Source organism: Lagopus leucura, unplaced genomic scaffold, assembly GCF_019238085.1.
Source record: "Lagopus leucura isolate 7727_CA_CO unplaced genomic scaffold, USGS_WTPT01 Super-Scaffold_73, whole genome shotgun sequence".
NCBI classification, from domain to species: Eukaryota; Metazoa; Chordata; class Aves; order Galliformes; family Phasianidae; genus Lagopus; species Lagopus leucura.
Window position 1 is genome coordinate 25298948 of NW_024962252.1, and position 14760 is coordinate 25313707.

The window sequence follows — 14760 nt, forward strand, 5'->3', positions numbered from 1 at the left end:
CACATGCGCTCATCACTTGAAGGACAGACCCTTACACAGCAGGGAATGGGTCCAAGTGTCTCATCCATTTTGGAGATGTAGATATATCATCAGGATCAAAGCAAAATTCCACTTCAAGATGTTTCTCCTGCTGCTTTCCCAACTTGCTAGTGACTTTTTTTTTCACTCCCTCTTTCAGAGGAGGTAGACCCTACTTTTCTGTTCCTGTGGTATCTTGGTTTCTTTTTTGCATCTGTGCTGGGTGTAGCCTGAAGACCAGGATTTCTATGGAGCTGTTCTCTCGGAGGTTTGCTTTTTCCTGTCTGCTTTTTTCTTTGCTTGCTGTCACAGCTTGGATTTGTAAGTCTCTTTTTGTCCTTTTGACTAATATTAGCAGAAATATCTGGCTGTGTGATTTGTCACTGTTTTGAGAGAAAGCATTTTCTCTTAAAGAGAGGTCTTACCATCTTTTCTTGCTTACACTGCAGAGAGATCCATAACCAATTCTGCTATGGTGCATGGGTGTATGTGCCTTTTATGGAAGCCACCAAGCTCTTTCAATGCCTTTTAGTGCAGTAAATTACAGACTTTGCAATAGGCCAGACTGTTCTAGTGCTTGGTTTTTTCTTCAAACCTACCTCTTTTCTCTCATCTGTGTAGATATTTTTATATCATTTTTGGAGTCCAAGGAAGCTGTGTCTTGATGAGTTTAATTTCCAAGCTGGCACATGGTAGCTGTGTGACAGGCAAAGAGCTTGGACTTTTTTTGTCTGCATCTATCTACCATTGACTGGTAGAATTACGAATTCCCTATGCAAAGACATGGGCACCAGCCACTTCTAGTGCAACCATCTCCCATTAAGCTACAGTACTTACAGAGCTTGCTGTGTGCCCTTCAAGATGTTCTTAGATGTTTTTCTGGGAAAGATCAAGATAGGAAACCCATAGGATATGTTTAAATTCTTTGTAAAGGGATGAAAGGACTCTGTCCCTTAACATTCAGGACACCTGGTGCAGTGTGCATACTTTCATGTCTACAGGTATAAATTCTCCTAATGAAATGCAGCAGAACCTTTGAGTCTGTCTGAGCTCTAGAGAGTATGCACGTGCAGAAAGCCTCCTTGCACACACTGGCTTCACAACAGTAAAGTTTTTCTCTCTACAGACTATATTCACCACGAAAGGCAATGCATCCTGAGTCCAGATTAAAATATTCTGTGTAATTCTGTTGTATGTTTTCCTACTAACTTTTTTCCTTTTTTTTTTCTTTTTTTTTCCCCTCTTCTTCTTAGTTGCTACTAGTAAAGATTACTTTCAGAGGAATTAGTGCAGCAAAAATGCTTAGCACTTCTAACAGATAAGCCACTGCTAAAAATGAGTGCCATTTATTATCTTGTTCATGTCTTTAACATCTTGTATCATTTTTCTATGAGTACCCAAAGATCCCATCATTCACATTTCCTACTGAGGTACTGAAGATGAATAAGGCAGCACAGCCCACGATGGGAGGAGCTCGGTCATGGACAACACTGCCTATGGTATCACTCAGGAAGCAAAAATAAAATTCCTTCACTCAAGTGGTAAAATTATAATTTCTCCAGCTTTCAGACGTCTGTAACAGCCAAAGCCAGGCTTCCTCTTCAGGGACACTATCTGCTGGGACACAAGTGAAGATTCCTCTAAAGAGCCCAATGCACAAATATTGCAAAACATTCTCATTCATTCACAGAGAAAGATAAACACAACTTTATTCGCTGCGTGACACAATTAGAATGAAAACAGGCAACACATCAGTCTGTTCCTCCTCTCACTGCATCTCATCCATTGAGTGGCTTGCTTGTGACCAATTGAGAAACATGCAGCTTCCCTCACAGTACCTAGTCACCAAACATGGAAATCTCTTTTTTGCATCAAAACAGGAATTTCTGCTACTGTAGCCCTCTTGATGTAGGAAAACATACTAGAATCAAAGGGCATAGCATTGTTTTCTTTCTATAATTTATTTTCTCCTTTTTATAATTGAGCACAACACAAATCGTGAGTTCTTGTCTCTAGACTTTATTCCCGTTATTACAGAAACATGAATACTCCTTGTGTCCCCAGAGAGGAAAAATAAAACTGTGTTCCTTAAAAAAAAAAACCCAAAACAGAGAAGCAAACAGCAATTGTTAAATGGCTATAAGTGTTTAAAGAATTTAAATAAAGACATTTACATTATTAAAATATGTATAGCTGCAATGGGTATTCCTAGACACTCATATTAGGCAGTACTTCAACTAAATACATAAATATCTTCACCCCGTAATGGCACGGTGTAATATTTTCCTCTGTTACTAATTTATTTTGTCATGTTCCGTGGTATGGACAAATTAAATACCACTCATGTCTCAAATGTCTCAAGAGATTAAATTTACCTGGTCATTCTTGCTAACTGTCTGCTTGTCTGTCTCACAGTATCAGTTTAGCTCTTGTAAGAAGCATCTAGGGGTGGGAGTACTTGAGGTAACTAAATGTTACAGGGTGGGAGTTGAAGTCTCTTTGTGCTGTGAATTTTCAGGAGGAAAGAATGATGGTTTGGGAAGTTTCATTGAGGCTGCAAGGGCACCAGCATACGGTGCTGGGACAAAACCTCATGCTCTTCTTCACAGGCCTGTAAGGACAGTCACAGATCTTGCCTGAAAAGCACGCTGCCAAAGGCAGCCTTCCAAGCCTAGTGTCAGTATGTGTTGCAATAAGTGACATTTCTTTACCATTATGCACAGGGATAATCCATCCTGGAACTGTCTTCCTGCTAATCTCCTGTTAGCCCAGCCTTTCAACACAGAACAGCAAATGTGGCCCTGTTCCTGCAGCTCCTTTTCTGAGATAGAAAGATGGTCATAAACTACTGAGGAAATAGCTATGTTCTCACATCAAAGTGCAGGGCTTGCTTTGTTTTGTTTTTGTTAAAGCTTGCTCTGCATATGTGTTGGCCAGTGATTGAGTATTATCTGTGTGTCTCCAAGAAGACTATTTTCAAGCCCTTGCAATGTGCAGATATATCACAGCCGGGTAGAGATCTTGCAAGGACTTGGAAAGTTCTTACTAGAAACTGGACTTACAAGTTGCATACCACATTAAAAAAAAAATTCTTAGCGGTCTGAGTTTATTGACTGAGTTGGGGTACGTTCACTTTCCCACATCTCATCTAAGCCTGCTTGAGGATGACTTTTGCTGTAGCCAAAGCCTTCTTTCTTCTCTGGGCATGACAAAACCTTCCCATCCCACAGGCTGAATGAAAAAGAAAAATGAGAACTAGAGTGCTGCTCATCAGAGATGGTTTAATCTTGTCACAGAACTTAGGGGTCATAACCATAGAATCACAGAATCTTTTGATTTGGAAAGGACCTTTAAATGTCACCTACTTCAATTCCACTGCAATGAACAGGGTCACCTGCCCCATCCAGCCTGACTTTGAGAATCTCCAGGGATGGGGTGTTTCTGGGCAACATATGTCAGTGCCTCACTACTCCTGTAAAAATCTTTTTCCTTATATCCAATCAAAATCTCCCCTCTTTTAGTTTGAAAACATTTCCTTTTGTCCTGTCACAGTAGACCTTCCTCAAGGTTCTAGCCTCTTCTTTCTCTGGAACCTTCTCTTCTCTGGGTTTAACAGCCCCAGTTCTCTCTCTCTTTGGTGAAGTGGCATCTAACGTTTTTCTGCTGGGTGATCAGTGTAACAGCCTGGTGGCTCAGTAGGTGTATTTTATGTCACTCCTTTTGAATCACCAGACCGTGTCGAGGGGCACCTGGGAAAGATGCTTGGGGGCAGGGTCATACTCTGAGCAGCTGCACATAGCTGGGATGCTTGCTGCACACAAGGAACAACTTGGCTTTGTGATCACCTGCATTCTGCATGCCCCCACGCATGTCCAGGGGTGGAGACGTGGTGAGATCCTATGTACCCGCACTGGGTGTTTTGAACCACGACTACAGGGAGCACTGTGGGATCATCTCTGCCTCATCATATAGACATGGTCTGGAAACATTATCACATGGAAGCCGAGCAGACTTTGTACATTGCCATGTGGGTTCAGCCAGTATGTTATTGGTGCACAGATGTTTGGGGTGGATGCCTGTGTAGATCCAGGGAGATGCTGAAGCAGGGACAGTGCTGGCTGCCTGTCTCAATTCATCCTGAAAATCTAATGACAGGTTTGAAAGCCACCATGTGCCTCACATTTTCGGTATCTGGACAAAGGCTTGGGAAGGAGTTATTTTTGCTCCTACAGTCAACAGTGATGCTCCAAAAGGTCAGTAAACACCACTGTGGCACAGCGCCAGCAGAGACAGTGGGGATTTAAATAAAATGAGACAGGTTTTGAACAAGTTATTGTACTTCATTTCTGTGTATCCATCCGTGGCTGCATACATGTGGACAGATGGGTTGTCAGCCAGTTTCATGCATGACTCATTATCAGCTCAGAAAACACAGACCTCTGTCTGGGGAGCTGGTCTTCGATCAGTCCCACAGGCCCACAGAGGCAGAGATAAGGACTGGCCAGCAAGGAACAGGGCTCTAGAGACATAAAGGTTGTCCTGTATCATGCCATAGGTGGGTATGTATGATGGTAACTTCTGACCCAAGAGACATGGGCATGGGAGTGATTTGCTGAATGAAGATACAGAGCAAGCTTTCCTAGGGAAAGCACCTGGTTTCTGCTCAGAAATATTTTCTCCTTAACCAAAACATTCTTTACGACTTGAATACCCGTGATGGCAAAGTTAAATAAGGTCATTATTGCCACTTCAGTTAAAGTGCAAGTTAAAACTGAGCACCAACAACATTTTTCCATACGTGAATCATGGAAGTTTGTTTTCAAGAAACAGGAAAGGACTCAAGGGTCTAGATTCAATTCCTAGACGTGAATTGTGGCAAAATTTCAGCACGTATCTCCTCCTACTTCAGTTCTCAGTTTCTGTGAGAAAATAAAACCTAACCTTTATTTCATACTTAGCTTGATTTTGTTGACTTTCTTTTTGGCATTTTTAATTCAGCAAAATGTTATTGCTAATGTTTAGAAGAAAAATCTTGCCTCTACTCTGAACAATTTAGTTAACAATTTGACCACTGGGATGGAGACCTAATCCTAAACAGAAATATCATTAAAACAACATCTAATGGTGGAACTTTGAAGCAAACCAGTACTTCAGTACAATAGTACTTCAGTACAGAAGCACTACAGGAGCACTTCACTGAACTAAGAATATACTCTGAATTAAAAATTAGAGAAACTAGAAGATTGAAGTAAACTAAATTAAATGGAAATGGAGAGTATAATGGGAAAGGATATAGAAGTTGATTTTGTTGGGCTAGTGTATAGCAGTCCATGGGGCCTGGGCACATAGCAAGCCCGAGTCCTGGTAGGTTTGACTATCTGGTGCCTGGAAGAAGGGGGAGAAGGAACATGCCCGTTGGGAAGGGCAGGTTGCAGCACTCCCCAAAAGTGGGATGGCTGGTAGATCCTGGAAGAGAAGGAGACCCTTGTCGTTCAAGAATAATGGAAAATTAAGTGAATGTTCGGAGCTTCACATAGCTGAAAGAAGAGGAAAGACTTTCAGAATTGCAGGGGTCATCCAAGACTAATCAGAGATTAGGTCAGAGAGCGTGCAATACAAAGACACACTGGTATTTTTCTATCTGTGAAAAGGAACATGTGTGTATGCACATATGTTAGGGGCAGAAGCAGACAGGGAGCAGAGAGAGGGAGAGAAGCAATCAGGAAATCAGGCATCTGTATGTGTGAGAGAGAAAACATTCAGATCGACATGCAAGCTGGAGGGAGAAAAATTGCTGTAAATACTTGTTTGCCACTGTGCCTCACTCTTTCTGATTCTTGCTGTCTTCAGAGAAACCCGGCTTTTTTATTATACATATTTTTTCTTTTGTTTTCAATACCACAATATTGTAGAAGATGCTGATAGCATTAATTCAGAAGTGGTACAAAAATTTCTATAACCTCCACTATGATACATTTCCAAGGCCCTCAGCAACTGTATGATCCATGGTCTGGCTGTCAATATTTTGTTATATATTATAAGAGTGGAATGAAAAGAAATCTCATTATGCCAAGGTGGGGAGTATCAGAGGGTGGGTACTTGGAAGATTATGCTTCCAACATTAACTTGAATAATCAGCACATTTGCTTTGTAAGTAGTTAGACCATAAAGATGAGGTCGTTCGGAAAGAGATGCTAGATCCAACAGTGATCTGAAAAATACTTTAAAGCAAAATTTTGTTATATTTTAACAAATATATGTATATTTATAATAACGAATATAAGCTTATTTCAACTTCTTTTATTTTCAGAAATGCACGCAGAGTATATAAAAAAAAAAGATAATAGAGGAATAGCAGCATACAGAAACTCAAAGTACCCACTGTCTTACAGAAACAGTAAGAAAGATAAGATTTTCTATCAGACTAATGTTTCCATTTTATTTTATTTGTTCTGCAGTATAAATTTACATGCAGCTTATAAATTGCACAGATGAACAAAACTGCTGTTCCAGAAATCTCATAATATCACACCCCAACTATGCTCAGTGTAGGTACCACTGAGGAGCTGAGGACAGGCAGCCAACATAGTTTTAAAAGAGGAATTTGAAAGCAGAAGGAGCATTTGTCAGATGAACTAAAGGAAGAGTGTTTAAGTGTCTTGGTGAGAGTGCCAGTGTGAGAAGGCAGTTTCTGAAGAAAAGGAGGAGCAGAAAGTCACCAGACTTGTATAAGACAAAGGAGTAGGTGCACACCAGGTCAGGCCCTTGGTGAAAGACAGTCAGGGTAAGGATTCAAGGGATGATAACATCTGAAAGACCAATCTGCTGCACTTTGGCTGAAGGAAGTCATTGTAAATAGGACAGAAACAGAAAAATGCAGGGAGTAAATGCAAAGGATGACTAAGAAGTAAATGAACCTAAGGAAAAGGACTTTCAGGATCACATTTTAGATGCTATCTTCTCATGCTTACTAGTTGACCATTCTGTCTGTTGACCTATCTATCTGTCTATCTATATCTAAAGGACTTTGAATCTGTCATAGACTGTTAACCACAGATTGACCTTTGAGCATTAGTACTAGTTTTTGAGAAAACTGCAGAATTCACTCTTTTGCAGAACTCTAGTTCATTGAAATCCTTCTTAAACTCCTTTTTGAAGACTTTCCTCATTCTCAAGTCTTAAAGTCCTCAAGCTCAGGGGCCTGCTGTTTGCAGCCTGTCTGTGCTTTCTGTCTGGATGACACCTCAAGCCATAAAGTATGTTTAAACAAATTCCCTGACCCACATCATATTTATAGACATATTTGCGGGATTCTCTGCTTCTGTCACCAAAACTGCATTCCCACTGGCATTTATGAGCTGTGCATAGAAGAGGCGGTACTCTTGTCAACCCAGATCAGTGCAAATTCAAGATAGCTGCCTAACTCTTCTTGGCGTGCTTCATTTTCTCATAGTTCATCCCAGTTCAATAAACAAGTGCAGTGTAGTGGGGTTGAGCAGCTGGCTTTTGTGGAGGGTATTGGGCTAAATATTTGCTAACAGAATAATTATAGTCACTTTTTTTATTCATGGAAAATCTTCCCCTTGCCCCATGCTTGATGCTCTGTTCTTAAAGTGACTTTCTAAAGTGTCTGTTACAACTTCAGATACACCCAGCAGTTTGTGCATTAAATTGTCTCTGTGAGGTTCCATTTAACATCAACGTTTTTTGAGCAGTGCTGCATATCCTTAGCTGTTAGCTGATTGATTGACAAGCTCCAGCTCACGAGCACAGGACAAATGCAGAGTTTATGAGCATTTCTTGCTATCTGCTTAGTCTGTCTTTATAAAGCATGTGTGGTATGTGTCTACAGTCATTCTACTTTTAGTTACGGTTTTCTGTTCTAAGTTAGTAGTTTCTGTGTTCTGAAACACTAATTTTCACTCTGTGTCTCTCCTTCACCTTTTCTGAATGCTCTTTCCAGGATTTATAATTCTCCTGCAGTTTGTGCAGTCGCACAGTTTAGAGATTAATGAATTGCACTACATTCGAGTTTTACCTATCGCACTGGAATTACATTACAAACCAGCAGGATGTATTTGCTGCTTCTCTGCAAGCATCTTGCAAGCAATCATAATCCTGCTGTGAAAGCATCTAGGGTGACTGGAGAGAAAGTTTTTGTGAAGAACCAGGTCCCTTAACATAAGGTTTGTGCTATTTGTGCTCCACCCCAGATTGCAGTCACTGGTGAGGAGGAGGGGTTAATCAAATAATTTTCCAAGTATATTCACATCAAAGTCTCATACAGGGATTTATTTCCCCAGGAAACCTTTTTTTTTTTTAATTCAGTGAAGCAGGCTGCAATGTATTTGCCAAACCACTCATCCAATGCTAACAGGAATGAGCGTGGAATTAAATCAAAGAAACAGATGTGGCTGGATAAAGCAGGTTTCCTTTTATGTGCCAAAAAATAGGAGCATGTTCATCTGTTTTGTAATTTGCCAATAGTGTTTTACTTGGCTCAGTGGAAGACAGCAATTGGACAAGCACTGTTCGTAGGCATTTGCAGTCTTTGCCACTTCTTGAGGGGAAGGCTTTATTCCTGACAGCCCAATCACCTGTTTGAAGACCCAAGACCCAGACTTTGTCCGCCATTAACACATCTGAAGGTCAACACTGTCCTTTTCATCTTCCCTGGATTATGGAAGGCAGCTTCCAGACTCTCCAGAAAATGTTAATCTTGGTAGCTGCACAGTGTGAAAGTGCCGATGTACCACAGGCAAGATTTAAAAGGGCAAAGGCCCCAGCCATACCTGTTTCTGCTGTTTCTTTTCCTGAAAACACAGTGCAGCTGGGATTTTTAAAATAACAGTAATAAAAAGTTGGGATTGTTAAAATTGGATGCACAACAAGGGAAATCCATCTGATCTGTATTTTTGTACAATGGCTGTCACACTAATATGTACAGTTTCCATTTTGTGGGGGCTTAATTCAGAATTGGTAGGGCTGGCTTCTCTGTATAGAACCACAAAACATCCCTGCTGAATTCCTCTAAACCCTCCAAAACAAAGATACAATAAATCATCTTTTTCCTTTGAGTATAAATCCAGATGTTTTCTGCCACACTGATTTCTGAAAGGCTTGATTTCCACATACAAAAAAAAAAAAAAAAAGAATAATGGATCAATTTTCTTGATACAAGTGTTCAATCAGTTGATAGGTCTTTTGAAGGTTTAGTTGATGGGTTTTTCAAGTGAGTTCTGATCAACTTTCTACAGATTATAAGGAAAAGAATGAGAGAAATCTCCAGCTGTCATTGGTCAGCAGCTAAGAACTAATTTGATTTTCCTCGTCAGAAACTATAAGAAAACCTCCAAACATTCATTTTGATACCATAGTTTATTCATGGAGTTATAACGTTCTTATCTTTACATATTTTTTTGTATAATCTGAAACATTTTATTTCCACACCATTAAAAAAATGAAACTCAGCAGCACAGTGGTTCTGTTCAGAACAGAGTGGTTGTTTTCAAGGTCTGCATGCAAACTTTGAATTGTTAAATATACTTACAGTTTTCCAGTCCAGCAGGCATGGGAGTGCCCTCCTTGTCTGCCTGTTAAATTTAGTCAAATGCTCTGAAAGGGGAGCAGATTGTTCACCACTGGCAGGTAAAATCAGGAAATAAAAATATTGACTCAAGACCTTTGCAGGACAATTAAACAGCTAATGAATGAAAGGACTGGAGTTCCTGAAACCACAGTAGACGGGAAAGGACAGAGTGCCTCAGTTTGGCACTCCTCTGAGTCTCGCTTCTGATACCAACATGCTTTGGCTGTGGATTTAATAGCAGTATGAAGGCAAAGCGTCATGAGTAACAGGCAAAGGCTTCCTGTAGCATTTCTCATCCAAAACAGACATTTTATTCCCTATTTTTATTCTTCCAGACAGGATGTTAACATTGCATTACCTTTCCTTTTGACAATTTGTAGTAGAGAAGCTGAACACCGAGTGATCCAGGCAGAGCCATTCCTCTCGCAGTTTGGTCCACCTGCACGGCTGCTTCACTGACTGCCAACCAACACTTCCATGGCAAATATGAGAAGAGGTCTGGATACAGAGGGCAGGATTAGTGTCTCCCAGGGGCCTCCTGGGAAGCAATAGCCCCTCACTCCCATTGTTTTTTCAAATGAGCCAGAATAATCAAGTTGTGAGCTGCAGAATCACAGTTGCTTTTCTGAGCTGTTTTGCCCACATGTGGCACAAGCTGTGCCCAGGTATGCCAGCCAGCAGGAGAGAACTGCAGTGCCGGCCTAGCGACTGCAGGTGAGCACAGGGAAGTGTCTGCTACCCCACCTCTGAGAGCATTACCCAGCTTTCATGCAGTCTGGCCCCCACAGAGCACTTACTAAGTCCACTTGTCATGTTTTGGTCTTGGTTACTCAGGATATTCTGGTGGATACGTTAAGCTTCAAAATTCCAAAGTCCCACAAACAACAATGTACAACTATAGCATGACTCAGGATTTCATTGAACTCTTTTTGACACACAAGTGAAAGATTCAAATGTTGCAGGCTATAGTCAGAGCTGTATAGAATTAGTAGGAAAAGGGAACTTCAAGGCAGCTAAAGTCATCTACGAAGACTGTGTTTCTCCTTTTCCTGCAGCTACCCGATGTAAGAACATAAGCTTTGGGACTCCAAGGTTGTGCACTGTGCCAATTTCTTAAACCCATCTATCTCCATCATAGAAAATCTGTGTTTTGGGAGGACTGGAGAAGATATAAGCAGATGGGGATCATCTAGTGTCCACACTGCAATAACTCTATCTATACAGGGGTGGTACAATATGCATGAAGAAGAGCAAACAAAGATCAGCAAACAGACTTATTTAAGAAAGCTGAGTGCTGGGAGCAGGGGAAGTGATCCAGCTAATCCCATGAGTGGAACTGCCAGAGCTTACCTTGTTCAAAGAGGGCTAACAGGGGATACGTCAGTCCGGTGTAAATATAATAGGAGGATAAACATCAGGAAGGGAAAAGAGCTAGTTAAGCTAAGGGACAATATTGGCTAAGAAGGAAATGGTTATAAACTGGTCATGAATAAATTGAAATTATAAGCTAGAAACACTCTCACTGTAGGCATTAACTATTTCTTACAGAACAGAACCCAAGAAAAGCAATATATGACACGACAGCCTGCAGTAGCAGAAGGTGGGATTGATACACAAGATTGATGTATTCTTAAGTGATGAGGAGCAATCATTGGAAAAAGCCTATTATTTCAAATGGATCTCTATCTTTATTTCTGTCTTGCCCACAAATGTTCATTGTGAATGTTAATGCTGTGCTTACAGGGTTCTTTCTCTGACTAAAACCATAGATCATTTCTGCTGCCATCACCCCACACTGTGGGGCTGCTCTAGAAGAAGTTGGCCTAATCAGTTTGACTAAGATGTACCAGAAAGGCTGAATCCACAGGGATGATAGGGTTTATTCCTGGCAGAAAGTAAATGTTCGGTGTTTTTTGGGTCCAGGGATTGGGAGAGAGAATATTTTTGACTTGATCATGCTTGCAGCAATTTGGTTATGTACGTTTGCCCAGAATTAGGCTAACAGCCTTTTCATGAGAGGCATGATAATTTATAGCCTGATGGAAGATTAAGAAAAATGTGATGTAACTCACTGGGTTTTGTTGGTCTCTGTGCAGCAAGGGAATCTGAGTGGTCCTATGAGGTTTGCTAGTCCTGCTCAATGGACGCAGCAAGGCTCACAGAAGGGATTCCTTCTCATTTCTGTTGCTCGAACTTTCATTTCAAAATTGGAATGCCTTTAGCTAAGTGTCTCCTACTGAGTCAATAACATTTTACTCTCATATATGTAGATTGCTCCAAAAGTAATACCTCCTATTTATGTCCATGGAAACAACAACAGATACAAAGAGATAAATAACACTGTCTGGTAGAGCAAATTCTCATCAGCCAAACACTGTTCTTCTATATAGTCATCACCATTATCTCTGCATTTTTGCCAGTGTTGAACAAGAGCCTAGATTCCACACTCATAAAAATCTGCACCAGCAGAGGTGATTCACTGTTGCCTCTGCTGACACACACTACCCACTGCCTCACTGTGTTCACATCCACTATTTGGCCTCCATAAATGTTCAGCAAGTGTCAGTGAATGTCAGTGGCTGCCATTTTTTCTGAATGGAGGAATTCAATGGCACACCTTTACTCCACACACACTTCCATGACAGATGCCAGTTTGTCAGATTGCCTCTCTGCTGCTGTCTGTCACATGGCAACAACATGTAATGGAATACTGGCAGGAAGGTTCAGCTTCTACTACCATACCACTGACATTCAACTCTGATGTTGTGGCCAACATAATAAAGTAGAAGGCATTACTTTTGGAGTAGCCTTCATATTTATTTGATGGAGGATTTATTTGACAGGAGGATCCTATGGATAAGTCCACATTGGCCTTGTTCAGAAGAGATATATTTATAACAAATGTTAGCTTTAAAAAAGGCAGCTTCCAGGGGGTTTCTGTGTTATAAACACAGTAAATGGTTAAGGTGTATTGAGAATCTACTCCTTACCAGCAGAATAAGCATGTTTACATAAGAAAAGAGCTTGCTAAGGGCGGCTGAGAACAACTACAGTCTTTCTTGGAAACATCTTACATGGTTGTTCTAAGCCCCATTTTCTTTTGCTGTAATTGCGGGGGGTTGCCCATTCTGGCCTCTTTATTTTGTCCTGATATCAATCCTCACATTTTGCATCTCAGGAAATACGTCTGGAAGCACAATCTCTGTTTACATTTATAAATTACCCTTGTTAATGAAAAAGCGCCAGCTGCAAATTATTTTTTTCTTTTTTAATTAATCAGCGGGACAAGGAGAGAGAAGAGGCTCAAAGGAAGAGACCAGTGCTTGTTTGCACTCGCATCTGACATTTTCTTCTGATGTTTTTAGATATTATATAAAAAAATACAGAAATTGGACATCTGGACTTTGTATTACTTTTTTTCTTGCTTTGAGTTTTATTAGACAGTTACAAAATTTATATTGTTCAAAATCACTTCATTGATGATCCATGTGGAAGTGTGATTTTGAGATTTATCCACTTTCTGCTGAAAAGGAAAATAATTGATTTTGTTTTGGTTTAGATTATGCTTTTTCTGAGATCACTGGAGAGAAATAAAAATATTATATTTTATCCATAATGACAAGAAATATATTTTTGAGGTAGTGAATGAATAGCTTAATCACTGAAACCAAAGAAAAGACAAAGATGCCTTTAGAAAAATGCTTCAACTTACTGTAGTATTGAGTCTTGACAGCTGCTTCACATTTTTCTTCTAGAGAAAGAGAGCCTTCATGCATCATTCATAGCTAGAATGAATCTATTCAATATGCTGCTTCTTCGCATATTACCTTCATTCTTTATCAGAGGCAAAGATGACTCAACTCATTCATATATCTCAGGAAAACCACAGAACTGTTCTTTTGTATTGCAAATAAAAGAAGAAAATAACATTCAATGCCAAAGAAATAATGTTTGCGATGGTAAGCAGGACTACTGAGATGGGTGAGAGTGCTCCAAAAAAAGTTGTCTTCTCTCATCTCATGAACATGGTGTTTCTGGAACATTTTCTTTGAAACAGAAATTTCCTTTCAGCTTAGGTGCGTGTATGTGATATATTTAATTATATGGAATCACTTACAGAACAGAGTGGACCTCTTGCTGTTTTCTATAACCTAATTTTTTTGTGTTTTTTTTTTTTTTTTTTCCCATTATTTGTCCCTGAGAGTTTGTCAGTGCATGAGAATAAACTTTGAAAGTGGTACCTGTGAGAACCAATGGAATGATGTCACAGAAAAGATAATGTGATAAAATATTGAAAAATCTAGCTTGGTAGAGCCAACAAGAGATAGTCCATAGGCATCTCTAAGTGTCTGACTGAGCAGAACTGGGTTTAGGCAATGAGAGTCTCAGTGCATTCACCAGTGGACTGTGCTCCCTTACGGTGCCAGAGGAGAGAAGTGGGCACAACACCCAAGTCATCCATCTCTGATAGGCAGTACAGCTTTAGCTTCTGTCACGCACGCTTTTTGCTTTCTGTTTTTCATTTTCATCTTTCAGTTGTGTTGGAGTAACATCAGGTTTTGGCTAGTACTCCTAAATCATTAAGTTTAGGACAGGAAGTCCTAGCTAGTGTTTACTCAAATAAAACCATCACTAAGGTTAAAAAAAAAAAAAAAAAAAAAAAGACTAAAAAAATATGGGCTTCAGAATTAGGTTAGTGAAAAAGCATCTGCATCCATTGCAATTTGAACAACTTGTTCTCAGTAATGTGTTGCCTTCAGCTTTGCCCGAGCTCTTGGGACTCCTGGTGTAACATTTCTTCCCTGGTCTTATATCTCCATAATCAGTCAAGACTGTGACGTTTGCCTCTTGCTTATAAACAGTTACTGAATTATATCACTTTGTCACATTGCATTACAAGGAAAATGTGATTTCTTTTTGGAGAACTTCTGCAGCAGAGATTAGTTTGGTCCCCTGCAAGCTGTCTTAACAGATAACAGTGAAGTCTTTTCTACTCAATGCAATTGTATGTAACAAAAAAAAAAAAAAAAAGAGGAGAAAAGAGAAGAGAAGAGAAGAGAAGAGAAGAGAAGAGAAGAGAAGAGAAGAGAAGAGAAGAGAAGAGAAGAGAAGAGAAGAGAAGAGAAGAGAAGAGAAGAGAAGAGAAGAGAAGA